General features: G+C 36.1%; 1 non-coding gene across 1 annotated transcript; it reads right to left on the reverse strand.

The window, feature by feature from the left end:
• Positions 1-13,356: 13,356 nt before the first annotated feature.
• LOC141510442 (U6 spliceosomal RNA) lies at positions 13,357-13,460 on the reverse strand. Its single transcript, XR_012474930.1, has one exon. It is a non-coding gene; the product is annotated as a U6 spliceosomal RNA (small nuclear RNA).
• Positions 13,461-14,861: the final 1,401 nt, after the last annotated feature.

Consider the following 14,861-nt stretch of genomic DNA (forward strand, 5'->3'; position numbering starts at 1 on the left):
CTCAAGGATTTAAAGGGTTGCCAAGTGGGAGTGATGAGAAACCTGTTCTGCTTAGATTTAGGGGGCAGAACAAGAACCAATGGGCAGAAATTAATGAAGTAGATTTCAATTTTATGTCAGGAGGTCTGAAATGGGTTAAATTGTTTGGGTACTTGAATAAATTCCAACAACAAAATATGGTCAGCCCCAAGGGACCAAGGAACCACCACCAGACTGCCTAAAGAGGGCTAAGATCTAAGAGTAAGTTAAAGATCAGTAGTGGGATCAAACTCAGGAGTGGCCACTGTACTTCCCATCTGGGCGAGGTAGAGAAACCAAGTCTTAAAATAAATAATTATATTTGTCAATATACACATATAAATTGTGCATATATATGCAAATATATAATGCAACATATGTATATTTATATGTGTATTTATGCATATACTCACAAATGATCCCAGAAACTGTAGCCTACCTCCCCAGTTCTACTTCTCTGACTCAGAGAAAGACTAAACAAATCCTGGGCCCAGCCAAGGCTTAGATTCAATTGGCCAAATACAGGTTGTTGCCAGACTACTGACCCAGGTTCAAATTCCCTTCCTCTCCATCCCCCCACCTTTATCTCAGTTTCTTTCTAAATATCATGTGTATAATAACTGATAACAGTAGTTGACACAATGGGGGGCATTACCCAATTAGGGATTTGGAAATTCTCAACCCAGTGGGTGAACCTTCTAAAAATGATAACATTTCAGCCAAGTCCAGTAGTTCCTCTATACAGATTATTGGTTGTTTAAAGGAGAGACAAGTTTCTGGCACCCCAAGAATGCCTTCCTCTTATTTCTAATTCAATTCAAGTTTATTTGTCAAAATTTTAGTAAGGATTAACTCAATATGGTATGCCCTGAGCTAAGTCCTAAAGAGGCAAAGAAAAATCAAAACTGTTGGGGGCAAGGAGTGAGGGGAGGAAAGGGTGTCTATGACTCAATAGAGGCTAAAACTCTTGCTAGAAAGTAGAAGGGGAAAGCTGGAAAATAATATTTGATGTTTTATATCTAATATGACACATTAGACAATTTAATATATAGCATATTTATATATACATATATGTGTATATATATTATATACATGTGTGTGTATATATATATATATATATATATATATATCTATATCTGACTTCTTTATTTTGTTGATTGTATAATTGAGGACCAGAAAAGATCATTGACTTATCCATTGTCACAAAACCTAGTTGAATTTAATCTTTTAAAATATGTAATGTAAAGTAATTTTAGGTTGCATAGTGTCTGAAGGAAGAGAGGTGGGAATACCACATATTTTAGAAAGGGTATTTAAGGGGAGTATTTTTCAGCCAAGGTAATGAAAGTCCATAAATTTATGCTATATGAGGATTGATTGAAGGAACTGAGATTAAACATTCTCAATCTGGAGCAGAGATGATTTAAAAGAATATTTCTTCTGCCTTCAAGTATCTGAAGGACTGTCATATAGAATAGAGAATAGATTCCACCCCAAAGACAAAGCCAGGAGCACCAGATAGAAGGTAAGGAGGCAGACTTAGGTTTAAAGTCAAGAACTTAAGACAAAGATGAAAGTCTCTTACCTTCAATGAGTTTATGTTCTACTGGCCCAAGGTTCATAGTTCATCAAAACCAGAATGAACCAGTAGATTATGGATACCCCCTTAAAAAACATGGAAGAAGAGAAAAGAAAACAGCACTTATTAATGGTATACTTTGTAATAAGAAATTTACAAATATTATTTCATTTTATCCTCACAACAACTCTGGCAAAAAGGTGCTATTATTTTCCCCTTGTAATAATGAAAGAAACTGAGGCACATAAAGTTTGAGATTGCCTGGGATCACCTAGCTGATATGAATTCAAGTCTTCCTAACTCCAAATCCTCATTGCCTCTAGGCAGTTATTCAAATATAGGCTAGATGACTGATTTGTCAGTGTTTAGAGTTTATAAGAGTTTTTTACACACTTGTAGCATATTCCCTTCCTAGGTAATAAAGTCCCTGAGGACAAAGGCTGCATCTCATTTCTCTTTGTACCTTCTCCAGCACTGTGCTTTTTACATTTTGTTGTTGTTGTTACCTAATTATATATTTAGGCATTTCCTAATCTTTGTGACCCTATTTGGATTTTTTTGATAAATATACTAAAGTGGCTTGCCATTTCCTTCTCCAGTTCATTTTACAGTTGAAGAAACTGAGACAAAGAGGGAGAAGGGATTTTCCCAGGATCACACAGTAAATTTTGGGACCAGATTTGAACTCAGGAAGAGGAATTTTCCTGATTCTAAGACTGGCATTCTCTCCCTGGATCACCAAACTGCCCTATTCCTCACATGGGTGCCAAATAAATAATGTTCTAGGGATGGAATGGTGTCAAGCCCATAAAAGCTCCCCTCTTCATTAAATAAGCATCTGTCCTCTAAGAATTACTTTGTTTCTTAGAGCCATTTTCCATTTCCAACTAGAAGTCCTTTTTTTGTTGGTTGATTTTTTTGTTTTTACAAGGCAATGGGGTTAAATGACTTGCCCAAGGTTACATAGCTAAGTAATTATTAAGTGTCTTAGACCACATTTGAACTCAGGTCCTCCTGACTCCAGAGTCAGTGCTCCATCCATTGTGCTTCATAGCTGCCCCCTAGAAACACTTCTTGAATAAAAAGGACCAAAACAATGAAGTGTGGATGACTGACTGAGTCTTCCCCATCTCCCTAGTAAGAAAGTAGCAGATATATAGTAGAAAGATCCTTTCCCTGAGAATCAGATTTGCTTTTTAATCCAGCTGTTTGTCCTTGGGGGAAATACCCTCTCCTAGCCTGTCTCTTCATTCATAAAAATAGGTCAAGAATTCCTACCCTGACTCCTTCCCAGGGTTGCTATGACATACAAGACATGTGGAAATTCTTGGCAAACTGTAAGAAGGTACAACTGTATATTATAACAACTAGGAGCAATAATTAGAAGTTACAAGGATCTTCAGACCAGTTGAAGGAGAATCAACCTGCAGCAGAAATAACTGACTTGGTAGTTAGGGCTTTGAGAGGTAGTGGGAGAGTCAGAGAAAGACCTTTTAGAGTCGGAATGCAAATCAAGGCATACTAATTTTCACTTTATTTTGTTCATTTTTTGGTCTTTTCTTCTTTCACAACATGACTAATTTTGAAATATGTTTTGCGTGACCATACAAATGTAATCTGTATCAAATTTTTTACTGTCTTAGGGGTGGGAGAGGGAAGGAGAAAATTTGGAACTCAAAAAAATTTTAAATGAATACTTAGAATTGTCTTTACATGTAACTGGGAAATATTTTTTTAAAGTCAGGTGATGGTTTGGCAGAGTAGTGGAGGGAGTGCTGGAAAGGTGGGAAGGGGCCAGGTTACCAAGGATTTTAAAAGTCAAACAGGATTATATTTGATTCTAGAGTCATAGGGAGCCATTAGGGTTTATTGGAAAAAGGGGATGACATGATCATCTTTAGGAAGAATAATTTAACATGTGAGTGGAAGATGAACTGGAGTGGGGAGATACTTGAGACAAAGAGACTAACCAGAAAGCTGTGCAGTGGTCCAGGTGTGAGGAAATGAGAGAAAGTGTGCACCGGAGTAGTTGCAGGATCAGAGGAGAGAAAAGGGCAAATGGAGGCGATTTATAAAGGTAGAAAAGAATAGGATATGACAACTGATTGGATAGGGGTGGGGGGGTGAGAGAGAGTGAAGAACTGAGGATGACACCTACGTTTTGATATAATAATAGCACCTGCTTTTAAGGCTGTTATGGAGTTTAAATGAGATAAGGAAGATAAAACCCTTTGCAAATATAGAGCTCTATATAAATGCTAGCTATTATTATGATATTTGTGAGCTGACTTCCAGTAGAATTATTCAAGCAGAAACCGGACAGGCATTTTAGGGGGACACTGAAAACAGTGAGTGATTAGAACAGGTGTGATTTCAGAACTTCCTTTCATCTTAGATCACAGGACTGGTTGCATGATTTTAACAGTTACTGTTTCTATGAATTGGTGTCTGTGAGTCTAAGAGTCTATAATTCTCCAATTCTTTGAGGAAATAAGACTAATTCTTTCATTTTATGAGACTCTATGAGTCTGTGTTTCTAAAATTCTGTAGGATAGGACCTTTAATCCATGACACACCTCCTGCTCTTTTGGCTATAGCAACTGGAGGTGGAGATGAAGGTACATAGTCCAAGTATGAGCCAGATGAGTGATTGCTTCATTCTCTTTCTCCAGGTCAGGGACATTGGCAGGGCTGGAAATGCCAAGAAACCCTGCCAGGAGGAATTCATGCCTCCCAGGCTGCCAACTGTCAAACCTGAGTTGACCTTTTCCTGTATTTTCTTATATATAAAATCTCAACCTAGCTGGGGGAAAGGGGAGAGTGCAGTGTCCCTGGGATTTGAAGAAGGATAAGGAGGGAAAGAATCCTAAGGAGTGACAATATGATACCTAAGATGGGGGTGTGGAGGTAGATTATCCTTTTCTCTAGAGCAGCTAGGTGTTGCAGTGGATGGAACTCTGGCCTTGGAGTCAGGAGGACAGAGTTCAAATCCAGTCTCAGACAATTGATACTTACTAGCTGTATGGTCTTGGGCAAATCATTTAACCCTGATTAGGTTCCTCTCCATTTGCCCTAATTCATATCTGTTCACTAGATCCAGATGGCTCTAGAAGAGAAAGTGAGGCTGGTGACTTTGCATAGCACCTCCTCACTCAAGTCCAATTCATGTGCTTGTAAAGGCATCATCACCGTGATGTCATGGTCTTCTAAAATGAAAGACAAACAGTATCATCATCATCATCATCATCATTCTTTTCTCCAGAAAAGAGATTGTCTCAAGGAGTTTATAGTCTAATGGGGAAATCAATACATAAAGGGGAAGGAAGAGAATAGAGAAAAAGGGTAAGGGAATGTGTAATTTAGAAAGAGAGAAGAGAAATTTTAGAGAAAAGTAGAGGCATGAGTGAGCTGAAGTGGCTGGGATTCTTTCTGAAATGGTGATACTGGAGAAAGAGTCACTAATAAGGAAAAGAGAGCCCCAGGGCAGATATTTCATAGAGTAGCAATAGGGTTGGTCAAGGAAAGGAAAAGAATTCCAGAAAGAGTCCAGATAAAAATCACCAAAGGATCATTGACCTCCTCAATGTCAATGGCCTCCATCTACTCTACCTAAGCCATTCAATGGGGTGGTCAAACTTTAAACTTCAAGCACTCCAAACAGTCCATCTCCAAGATCTTGAACTCTGAAACTTCCCTCTTCTTTATAAACTCCTATCCTTCTACCTTTCCCATTGAATCCTTCTCATGAAACTGTTTTTCATTTTGGGGAGAATTTTGATCCCTCAATCCCTCTGTCTCTATTCCTCCTTGTTTTCCCAGTTCATCATGTTATGCCTTACTTTCCTCTTCACAGATTTGACCCTATCTATAAGTTAACCAGATATACTGTCCTTCACTGGACCCTTTAACTCCTTTGTCTTTTTACTGTCCAGGCCCTATTAATCCTTAGCTGAGCCTTGACCTTCACTCATTATTTTCTCTACTACTACTATTAGAAATTCACAAAATCAAGTAGATTAGGGGATTAGGGATGCATGTTAACTAGCCACAACTTGGTCCTCATTAGTACAAGGTAATCTTTAATTAATAATCATTTTTTACCAATGACTTGGTTAAAGGTATAGCTGATATATTTATTCAATTGCAAATGATAGAAAGTTAGTAGGTTTAGTTAACATTTCAAATGATAGGATAAAGATCCAAAAAGATCTTGGCAGGATAGCACTGGGTTAAATCTAACAAATTGGAATGTTAATAGAGATTCATTTCAAATCATACACTATGCCATTTGAATTATATTTGAATAAGTCCTTATTAAGTACCTGCTAAGAGATAATTGAGTCCCCTGGCAGACTGTTTTTCATTTTTTTATTTTGAGTTTTACAATTTTTCCCCTAATATAGCTTCCCTCCCCCCCCCGAAAGCAGTTTGCTTAGTCTTTACATGATTCCCATAGTATGCATTGATCTAAGTTGAATGTGATGAGAGAGAACTCATATTCTTAGGGAAGGAAACATATAGTATGAGATATAGCAGAATTACATAATAAGACAACATTTTTTTGACAACATTTTTAAAAAAATTAAAGGTAATAGTCCTTGGTCTTTGTTCAAACTCTACAATTCTTTCTCAGGATACAGATGGCATTCTCTGTCACAAATACCCCAAAATTGTGCCTGAGTGTTGCCCTGTTGGTATGAGCAAGTCCATTAAGGTTGATCATCACTCCCATGTTGCTGTTAGGGTGTACAATGTTTTTCTGGTTCTGTTCATCTCACTCAGCATCAGTTCATGCAAATAATTCTAGGCTTCCCTGAATTCCTATCCCTTCTGGGTTCTAATAGAACAATAGTGTTCTATCACATACATATACCACAGTTCATTAAGCTATTCCCCCAGTTTCTATTTCTTTGTCACCACAAACTGAGCTGCTATGAACATTTTTTGTTCAGGTGATGTTTTTACCCTTTTTCATCATCTCTGCAGGGTATAGACCCAATAGTGGTATTGCTGGATCAAAGGGTATGCACATTTTTATTGCCCTTTGGGCATAATTCCAAATTGCTCTCCAGAAAGGTTGGATGAGTTCACAGCTCCACCCACAATGTATTAGTATCCCAGATTTCCCGTATCCCCTAAAGGGAAGCACACTATCAAGGTTCCAGTGTTAAAAGGATAGCTACTCACTGGATCACCCCCAAGAATCTGATATGCATGACTATGTATGTTTTGTGTATTATGTATATCTCATAAACTAAAATGGTAGTAGCCTGTGTCTGGAGAAGAGAGACAAACTTTTCTTTTTAAAGATGATCCTTTTGCTTAAATTGCTATGCATAAGAAGCAGTTTTGGAAAGGTAGAGTAATACCTAACCAAGCTGAACAGATTTAACTGGAAGTCTAATGAAAGGGAATTGCTGCTCACTTTCAGAGTGAAAGATACTTGAAGGTCAGCACCCCAAATTGTATTACAAATCACTCATGGCTAAAAAAGCTGAATAAAAAACAATAAATTATTCATAGAACCAACAAAGGAGAGGAGGAAAGGAGTCTGAAAACTATTGTAGAGGTAGAAAGACAGGGGTTGGAAAACTGCCTCTAGAGATAAGAGAGAGATATTATATATATATATATATATGTATATATATATACATATATATATATATATACAAAGAGATAGTTGTAAATATAGGAATTAATAAATGTATATTTTTTTAGGATTTTTGCAAGGCAATGGGGTTAAGTGGCTTGCCCAAGGCCACACAGCTAGGTAATTATTAAGTGTCTGAGACTGGATTTGAACACTCAGGTACTCCTGACTCCAGGACCAGTGCTTTATCCACTACGCCATCTAAGCCGCCCCATAGCTGTATATTTTAAATGGTGTTTAGTCATTTTTAAGTCATGTCTGACTCATGGAGATCCCCTTTTGGGGTTTTACTTTAGCAAAGATACTGGAATGGTATGCCATTTCCTTCTCCAGTTGATTTTACAGATGAGGAAATTGAGGGTTATTTGGCTTGCCCAGGGTCTCACAGTTGGTAAAAATCTGAGACTAGGTTTGAACTCAGGTCTTCCTGACTCCAGGTCCATCACTCTACTGTGTCATCTGGATGACATCATCATCATCATCATCATCATCATCATCATCATCATCATCATAAATATGTAGTTCCTATTATTTTGAATAATCTAGTAATCTGAGTACTTGCCTACCTGATGGTTCATCACTGCCTCTCCCCCCTTATTTTGGCCTTGGAATGATGGCATATGGTAAATTCAGGCCTCACATAAAGTTAACACAAGACCATGAATTGAGCAATGGAAATCCCTTGGGGACCAAGTCTTTACCACTGCAACAAGTGAGTCAAATTAATTAATGCCTCCTCACAGAAACATCTTTTCCCAATAAGACCTTCAAAAATGTTGGCAGCAGAGGGAAACAAGTCACTTCCCACTAAGGGTTCTGATTGTCCCACATACATTCCTTGTGGTTTACTGACAAGACCCAAAAGGGCCCACCATGTTCTTAGTAAGTCGAAATCTAGACCCTGCATGGATACAGGTCTAGAGTCTTTAGTGAACTTCATTTACTCCTAAGGTTAGCACCTGCTCCTATATATCCCCATAAAACCTCACTTCCTTCTATAACCCTAAGTCTTTCCCAAGGAGTTTTTTCTTCAAATGAGATAATATTTTTTAATATTTTTTATTTAATAATATTTTTTAAATAAAAACTGAGCACAGTTCCTAGTCCACAATTGGAGCTTGATATTGTTTCTCTTCCTGATTCTCTTACTCTGATTGCCTTACTCTGATTCAGACTAACATATACCACTCTGCAGAAAGGACTCTGAGGTTATCAATGAGCTCTTTTTTAAAAAAAAATTTATTGATATCTTCTATTTTTTAAAAAACTTATATTTTCTACTATGTCTTCTCCTCCCATCTTCTCTCCCCCTCAGTATTTTTCTCCAGAGTTTTTCTGGAATGTTACTTCCTGATTCTTCCTTTATCTAATCTCTCAGACTTAAATTGGCTTGATATTTTATAGCTGATTCCTAAAAAAATTACTAAGCTCTCTTAGCCAGTTGGGCATATTGTTATATAACCTCATTTCAGTTGTTGATGACTTTCCACACTTAGTATAATCTTTGATTAAAGACATCTCCTCCCCACTCTCAAGGTATCATATACTTTACATGGGAACTGATTTGATTGGCTCATTCAATGGTCCTGAACATTATACTTCCTTCTTCCCTGTTCTTCTACTAATTATGATATTTGCTATCTCCAGAAAACTTAGCAGGGTAAAATCTATAATAAAAAAACTGATACATTTTAAATGAATTGGAGAGGCTCTGTACTCCTTTTTTGAATGTTTTTTTGAATGTCTTCCCTGGTGTCTTGAGCTAAAAAAAATTGGAAAAAAGTCTAAATGACCATAGATTCATACTGACATTGATTCACTCTCTGTAGTTCCTTTAAGCATAACATAATTTCCTCATTTATTCCTAGTGATAATGTGACTTTTAATTTTTGCTTTGTTTTATAATGTAATTTCAACACTTTGATTCATCTGATACATAATAAATTTTGATTTTGTTCTAGCCTCTCATTTTAGTTGGGGTTTTTTTTAGGTTTTTGCAAGGCAAATGGGGTTAAGTGGCTTGCCCAAGGCCACACAGGTAGGTAATTATTAAGTGTCTGATACCGGATTTGAACCCAGGTGCTCCTGACTCCAGGGCCGGTGCTTTATCCACTACGCCACCTAGCAGCCCCATAGCCTTTCATTTTAATTGAAAAGTCTTTGCTTTTCTTGTGAAAAATATTTTTGGAGATTTGTTTTCTTAATTCAGCTTCTGTCTTAGTCCATTTACATTCAAAGTTGAGTGTTAGTATCTCTAGTACTGCTATGGACAGGGGATTGTGGTGGGGGAATGAAGATAGCTACAATTTGCTTCTGATTTTCCTCAAAGCTTGGAGTTCACCACAGTCTTCCTTACTCAAGAGCTAACAGGGAAGAAACTAAGACGTTATCCACTCAAACTTTTTGTATGAATTATTATTTCCAACTCCCCGGACAAAAAGAAGACTTTATCACCACAGTATCAGTCTTTCAGTCATGCATAGCTGAAGTAGGCTCACCAAGCCTCTACATATTAGGTTTGAACCTGGCAATGAATATTGAATACATTCTGTTTAACCCATGAGGAAGGGAAAAAAACTGCGCCCTCATTGACCATCATTGACTTATTTAAAAATTATATTGCTTTGGGGGGCGGCTAGGTGGCGTAGTGGATAAAGCACCGGCCCTGGAGTCAGGAGCACCTGGGTTCAAATCCGGTCTCAGACACTTAATAATTACCTAGCTGTGTGGCCTTGGGCAAGCCACTTAACCCCATTTGCCTTGCAGAAAAAAAACTAAAAAAAAAACCTAAAAGAAATTATATTGCTTTATTGTCTTTATTTATTTCTTACTCTTCTGCCACTTTTTTCTCCCAAGTGATCAATTCAAAGTCTTCTCCTCATCTCTCTTCCCCTTCAACTTTTTTGTTTATATCATTTCTCTACCTTTTCCTAATGAGAGTTTCTTTGCATTCTTCTTTTCTGATCTATTTTAAGAATTGATTGACATATAGTCTTTACTTTTATTTAATCTCTGAATTCTGCATGCATTCTATATAACTTGATTTAATCTCCTCATATAAATTTTCTGTTATTCCTTTTGTAGACCTTCATTTTCTTTTCTGTTATACTCTTAAAAGTATCAATTCATTGGAAATCAAGTAAATGTCCTTCATTTGGGGAATGGCTTAGCAAATTGTGGTAATATGTATGTCATGGAACACTATTATTCTATTAGAAATCAGGAGGGATGGAAATTCAGGGAAGCAATGTACAACATGGAAACAATGTAAAGACTGACAAATTGCTTTCTGTGGGGGTGGGGGAGGGAAGTAAGATTGGGGGAAAAATTGTAAAACTCAAAATAAATAAAATCTTAAATTAAAAAAAATATGAATTCATTGCCATCTGTATCCTGAGAAAGAATTGTGGAGTTTGAACAAATACCAAAGACTATTACCTTTAATTTTAAAAAAAAATGTTATCTTATTATGTAATTCTGCTATATCTCATACTTTATGTTTCTTCCTTAACGATATGATTTCTCTCTCATCACATTCAACTTAGATCAATGCATACCATGGAAAGAATGTAAATACTAACAGACTGCCTTCTGTGGGGGGTGGGGAGAGGGAAGCAAGATGGGGGGGTTGTAAAATTCAAAATAAATAAAATCTTTCCAAAAAAGGTATCTGGGGCAGCCAGGTGTGTGGATGAAGCACTGGACCTTGAGTCAGGAGGACCTGAGTTCAAATCTGACCTCAGACACTTAATAATTTGTTTGGCCTTGGACAAGCCACTTAACTCCATTGTCTTGCAAAAAAAATCCTAAAAATAAGTATCAATTCATTAGGGATAAAATTACCCTGTGTCTCAAATTGTTCATCCCAGTTCTACTGTTCCCATCCACCTTCACTCCACCTTTTCCATAATTATTCTCCTTCCTCTCAACTGTGCATCTCATCTCTGGGATCATCTCCTTCCTTTTGGATACCATTTGTCTCTAGCAACTCCCATGTTCCTTCTTCTAGGGACAAGACGTCATCTATGGACATTCTTTCTCAGAGAGTAGGTGGTTTCTTCATGCATCAATTACTTCCATGATTAAAGGTCCTCATCTCCCTCTGATAGAATATATTTATCTTCCAACATAGAAGTGTTCTTCAGTGAAACCCGTCCCCTTTGGTGGAGATGCCCTCCTTTTTATTTACTTAAGGAACCTAACAAAGGGGTGTAATACATTCACTGTGATGATCTTCACCTCTCCCTTCCCATTCATATACTCTTTCACAGCTCTATGTTGTCCCATTAACAAATTTATACACCTATAGGGATTTGTAAGGTAGTTCAGAATATTTTGGTTCTTCCTTTCTACCTTTATTTCTCCTATTATCAAAAATTCTGCATATATTTTTATCCCTGTCTTTTTCTGCCTCTTGATGTTACCTATTTTTTACTTTCCAGTTCACTCTTTTTTCTATTTGAAAAAAGTAAACTCCAATCATTGAGTAATTTATTTTTTTACTTATTTTTTTATTTGGTAATTGTATCAATTTACTTTTCTTTTGTTTTGTGTTGGTTGGTTTGTTTACCAGGCAAGTATACTGTTCATATCTGTCTTACTCTTTATTTTCTTTTTTGTGGGGCATATTTTATTTTCAAGAATGTCATATGTTTGGATAACAACGAAAAAATGGATACATAATAGATGCTTCTCATGAATCAGGTCAAAAGAAAAGAAACTGAAATATCTTCTTCATATAATCTATTACTATGGTAATAAGTACAAACAACCTTAAATTTATGAGGTTTGTTTAATGAGTTCTATAGGATCACAAGTTTTGGGCTGGAAGAAACCTTGGAGGTCTATTTAGTACAAATCCCTTATTTTACAGATAAGGAAAGAAACCAAGAAAGGTTAAGGGGCACAGATTACTGAGCAGTAATCAGTACCAATCTAAAAATCTACCAATCTAAAATCAAAAAAGTTCTGGATCCTTTGATTTAGAAGTCAATATTTAGATTGGATCAAAGTCAATTTGTGTTATCCAAGAAACAAGGAGAATAGACTGAGGCCTTTATTTGTACAGTAAGCCCAAGAAGACTCTCATATCCTTGACTACATTATGAGGTCTTTAATATTGCAATCCAAGTCACAGAGTTCTCCAAAGACAATGGTAAGGAATGATTGTATATAAAACAAAACAAATGCACTTTAGAGAAATTGAATTGTTCCCAATGTGAAAATATAAATTCTTTGAAAAAATAATTTATAGTTAAAATTCTGTATTTTTTAAGCCCACTGTAAAGAAAATGTCATTTGTCTTTTTGAAGCCAAGATAACCTTAGCTTCATCTCACTCGGTTTTTAATTAAGAAAATTTGGTTGAAGCCACTGCATTTGAGTGTAGTAAATCAGATCATAATCCAAATCCTGAAGGTTGTAAATATTCCATGGTTAGTACAATGAAGACAAGTCTTTATCTCAGGACAGAGTTATCAAAGATATATATCAGTGAGAGAATTGCCTGCCATCAAATTTCTTCTTGCTAATGTGCTTGAAGATTTTGGATTTGTGGACATTCCTGGGTTTCTGGTAGCCAAAACCACCACCACCACCTCTTTTTTGCATCCTCTTCCCCTGGCTGCTGTTCAAATTTAGGTCAACAAATGGAGGTACTTTGAAACTAAATGATAAAGCAACTTGAGGTAAATTTAAGCTGTTAACATTGTAGATCTGCTTCAGAGAATGGGAATCATAAGCTCAAACATAGGATTTATATGCCTCTTGTGCTGATTTATGAAGGAAGTAGTTCTTCTCAATTAGCTTTTCCAACTGAGACTGAATGTCAGAAATTTTTTACCAGGAAAATTCAAATTCACTTAATGGTACTTTTGCTTGCTTTAGGTAATGAAGAGAACCCAATTCTTCTGGTTGTAAAATAAGCAAAGCAGGACCTCTTCCATTTATGCCTCTGGCTGTTCTACCTACATGATGAATATATTCCTTTGGATCATCTGGAGGATCATACTGGACAATCCAGTCTACTTCTGGTCTATCTAGCCCTCTGGCAGCTACATCTGTACACAGCAAAATTTCAGAATCTGCATTGAAGAACTGAAAGAATGTAGAAAAATGTGGAACGCTTCATGAATTTGCGTATCATTCTTGCACAGGGGCCATGCTAATCTTCTCTTTATCGTTCCCATTTTAGTGTATGTGCTGCCGAAGCCATATTTTCTAAGAATGCTTCAAATACTTCTCTTTTGTAGAATGTCCTTTTTTATTGAGGGTTAGGCTCAAGTTTGAAGAGTGTATATAAATATATATATATATATATATACATATATGTAAACTTTGGGGTTACAACTAAAGTATCTTTTCTTTTAAGAATATATTTATTCTCATAGTTATGCATGTATAACCTTTATCAGAATACTCACTGTCAAGGGGAGGAGGAAGAGCAGGGAAGGAGGGAGAAAAATGTGGAACTCAAAAAATCATACAAAAAAAATGAATGTTGAAAACTATTTTTACATGTAATTAGAAAAATAAATAAATACCTTTATTTTTAAGAAAGAGACTATAGGGGCAGTAGATAGAACATCAACCTTGGATTCAGGAGGACCTGAGTTCAAATCTGAACTCAGACACTTAATACTTACTAGCTGTGTGACCTTAAACAAATTGCCTTGCAGACAGAGACAGAGAGACAGAGACAGAGACTAGAATTGATTCTTTTCCCTTCTACAGTTTCTAATAATTATAGAATCATCTTTTTTATTCAAATTTTCTTTCCTTTATATTTTAAGATCTTTTCCCCAACTAATTGCAAAATAGGTTGTTTGTCATTGGAATGATCAAATTTAACCACTATTTGCCTTGGAGTTTGATGAATGGTTGTTCTCCCCTAGAGATGATCTATGAATTCTTTTGTTTCTTGCTGTGTTTCCTATATTCAGAATTTTGGGATATTTTTACTGCATTATTTCCTGCTTTGGAGTATTCCTTTTTATTAAAAATATATTATGTTCTTCTATTTATCACTAAATTATCTCTATCTTGTCTCTGGAGTCAAAGACACTGACCTGTGTTGAAATCATGTGTTCTTTTAAGTCCTTCTCTTCTCTCAATATTTTTTATTCCAAATGCATTCAGATTTTTTTTTTTTGCTTCTTTGAAGAAACATTACTTTATGGGTTTAACTTTTTATAGTCAATTAAGGTTTTGATGTATGTGTTGTGTTTATTGCTGCATTGAGAGCTATAATTTCTCATATTCTTAATTTCTCTATGAATTTCCTTTCTCATTATAGCTGTTCTGGAATTTCTTATCTATATTCATGATCTATATTCATGATCTCTTAGAATTTCATAATGTTCTGTCTTTAATCCAGCACTGGTTCACTTTCTATTTATTGAGAGCTTTGAAATCTCTTTGAGGATTTGATGCTCACCTTCCTTCTATTTTAGGATCCTCACTGGTGATTTATCTGGTCTGAATTAGGTTTCTATTTTGTTTTCTTCCTCTTGAAGTGTTTAAAGCTTCAGCCTTTTCTCCCTTATATTCTCCTATCAATTGCTTTATGACTTCTCTCCCCTTATTAGTGGTTACATCCCTTTGCATTGCAATGCTT

Source organism: Macrotis lagotis, chromosome 1 (assembly GCF_037893015.1).
Source record: "Macrotis lagotis isolate mMagLag1 chromosome 1, bilby.v1.9.chrom.fasta, whole genome shotgun sequence".
NCBI lineage: Eukaryota > Metazoa > Chordata > Mammalia > Peramelemorphia > Peramelidae > Macrotis > Macrotis lagotis.